The sequence below is a fragment of the Bison bison genome, unplaced genomic scaffold, assembly GCF_000754665.1.
Source record: "Bison bison bison isolate TAMUID 2011002044 unplaced genomic scaffold, Bison_UMD1.0 scf7180017864291, whole genome shotgun sequence".
Taxonomy (NCBI): Eukaryota; Metazoa; Chordata; class Mammalia; order Artiodactyla; family Bovidae; genus Bison; species Bison bison.
The window spans coordinates 1,127,687-1,131,219 of NW_011494863.1; positions in this window are offsets into that span (position 1 = coordinate 1,127,687).

Consider the following 3,533-nt stretch of genomic DNA (forward strand, 5'->3'; position numbering starts at 1 on the left):
GAAAACCGGAAACAGCGTAACGTTAGCGCCCAGTAGCCCTCCACCGGCGGCCCGGGGAGGTGGCCCAGCTAGGGCATGGGGGCAGGCGGCGAGCGGGCCGAGATGCGCAGCGCGGAGCGGCGCAGCGCTCCCACCCTGCGCGCCGGGACCGGGAGGAGGATGCGGAGGATGGGACGTCCTCCCACTTGCTCTCTCGCGCCCCCTCTACCCCCGAACCGAGTAGGGAGCGCGGCTTCTGCAGGGGAAGCTTGGGACTGCACTGCTTTAGTGCCCAGCTTCAGGCCCCGCAGGGAAGCGGGAGGAATCGTGCTACCCTGTGCTTTGGGGATTTATGGGCAAGACAGTGGGGGTAGTGCGTGAGCAGAGGGCGGGGTAGAGGTAGCAGATTCTGGTACCGTCCTATGAAGGTGGGAGTAGGACACAGGGTGTACCCTACCTTTGGACATCGGCTGTGGGAGCCAGGGAGATGCCACGGCCCGGGTGACTGACCTGCCTCCTGGGTTGTATATTCCCTTCCCCGGCAGGACCCTAGGGGCCAGTCCCTAATTGAGCCCACGGGCTTGGCCCTCCACCGCCTGCTGAGTGGCTGGAGATTCGAGTCAGCTGGGGAGGATCCCAGCCCCGTCATTTGGGGGAAGAGTTGAGGCTATATGGAGTCTTGGCTAGGCGTTGGGGCCACCCAACCAGGGGTGGTGGTTAACAGAGGGTCCAGCCTCTAAGTCTCTGGGCTTTCTCCAGCAGCCAGGCAGAACCAGGCTGCATGCTACACAACCTCATTACCTTCTTCTTTTTTTCCCCCTTAAAGCCACTCCCTAAGGAGGTGGGGGCTTCTTGGGAGCCAACCTGAGAGCCAGAGACGGTCAGGGCCAGAGCTACCCCCACAGGAAATGGTTTCTTTCTCAAAGATAGATGCTTGCAAGAGGCAGGAGAGTTTGCTTCACTGAAGCCAGCATCTGATTTTAAAAAGCAAGTTAAGGATCCTTTCTCACTCTATCATTAAGGATCCAGAGAGTTTTTAATACCCAGCTATGTCCTTGAAGGATACGGGAGCTCAGGAATTCCAGTAAGGTCTTAGAGAATCTTATCCTTGACTGAGGACTGCAGGAAACCAGCCGGAGGACGGAGGACGTCTAACTTGAGCTGGGAATGCTATTCTGGAAAGGGAGGAGGGAGCTAGAGCTTTCCCTCCTAGCTAAGAGACATTCCAAACTTAACATACTCAAAGCCAACATCATTATTTCTCCCACTCAACTCCAAATTCCATGTAATTATTAAGGGAACCATTTTATACTTGGCCAGCCAACCCAGCACAGTAAGACCCTCAGTCTCATTTTATTATCCCTTATCCAACCAACCTTTAAGTCCTTCGCCTCTACCTTTTTTAAAAAAATCCCTACCTTTTAAAAAGCCCCTACCTTAAAAAAAAAAAAAAAACAAACAAAAAACCATTTATCTAGTTCCTTTGCAACTCTGTGTGAATACCTGAGGTGCAGGTGTTCCTCATCTCTTCCCTGACCACCGCAAAGCCTTCTAACCGGTTTCTACACTTTTCACCTCATCACTCTCCTCCAGTTCTACCACTGCCAGAGTGATCTTCTAAAAATAAAATATAAATATGATTTGGCCATGCCACTGCCCTCAGGAGTAAAGTCCAAACTCTCCAGCATGGCTCTTCATGGGTTCCTTCTACATAGTCAGTTCAATCCTCTGGGAGCCAAGCCTCTGCCCTAGCAATCCTCAGCACTTTGTGCTGGTTCTGGGTGTGCTCTGGCCGTGATGTCTCTTGTATCCAAGAAGTCACAGCTCTGCCTTGTCCACTTGGAAAACTATTCTAGCTCTAAGGCCCAGCTCAGCAGTATGCCTCATCCCTCCCCGGCTATGTGTGTACCACCATCCCCACCACCAGACACACACAAGAGAGGAAGCTAAGCCCTTCCTCTTCTGCACTACCAAGGGCCATGTACGTATTACTATTATGGCAAAGACCTGTACTGTACTTCAAGCAGCTATTAATAGGTCTGCTTTAGACCCATCAGGCCGAGCACCTTAATGGCAGGGACTTATCCTATTAGTCTTTGGATGCCAAAGGGGCCCCCAACACAGTGCCTGGCATAGAGTAAAGATCAGCAAATCCTCAGAAGGAAGGAAGGTAGGAATTATTGAATGGAAACTCAGCTCTCTTAAAGGCATCAAGCCCATCTTATTGACCCCTTCAGTGTCTCCTTTTCTGTTTTCAGCCATCATAGCTATAAGGAAGATTACTAACTCCACCTTCTCATTTTTTTCAATGGAAGAGACAATCCCAGGGAGGAAAAGGAGATTACTCAAGATCACACACAGCCAAGATTGTACTCAATCTTCTGTTTCTGAGACCAGAGTAGTCAGAGTAGACCAGTGGAGAGCTTGCATTCTAGGGTCAAGCAGTGCTGGGTTTCATACCAATTTTGTACATTATTAATTTGGGCTTGACTCTATTTCCCTCTCTAGGGCTTAGCTTCTTTATTCATATCATAGGGATCATACTGAGGTCTACCTCACAAACTGTTTTTTGCTCATTATGTACTTAGTTCAATAAATATCTGGCTGAGTGTCTCTTCTGTGCCAGGCACCAAAGCCTAGGACTCAGTGGAAATACTGCAGTGAGCTGAACTGACACTGTCCCCACCCCCAAAGCTCTTACTCCATCTGGGGAGACAACAGCAAACAAGCAGGTGAATAGGTAACTGTCCTGATGGAAAAAAAAACAAACAAACCAGGATGAGATAATAGGAAATGATGGGAAAAGGGGAGAGGATAGGTCTTCTTGGATAAGGGAAGGTTTCTCTGAGGAGATAACATTTAAACTAGGATTAGAAGGATTTGAAGGATGTGGATTATGTGAGATAATAAGTGTAAAGTGCTTAGAACAATGTCTGGTGTAGAGTAAGGGCCAAAATTAATGCTGAATGTTATTGATATTTTACTTATACCAGTGTGTAAGTAATCTCAGAGCTGAGACTCTCTATGTGGTATGTAGTTATTGCACACTAGGACTTTCTGTATATTAAAAATGCAATGAAATTTTGCAATACTAGATGCCAGTGTAATGAATAAAAATACATATTCTATCTCTTTTTTTTTCACATATCCATTTTCAAGTATAACATGACATGGTTAAGTATGCAGAAGCGTGCAACAGGTGAAGAAAAGTGGCAAGATATGCTATCATTTGATCTTTTCTTAAAGGACAAATAATTGAAAAAACATTAATAAAAGATAAATACATAAATATTTGTAGATTCTAGATTACCTTTGAGTGGACACAGCAGAAATGGAAACAATAGTATTTTTCTGGAGAAGGGCAATAGAGGAATGGTGTGCAAGAATACTTTTCATGATGTTCCCTTTTGTACCTTGTGAATTTTTTATCACATTCATATAACATCTATTTAAAAAAATGTTAGATCTTCTAATCATTTTTAGTGGTGCTTATTTTTTTGTCATGCATTTTCTAAATCAAAAGCTACTGAAAGTAGAACTATTATTTTATGGAA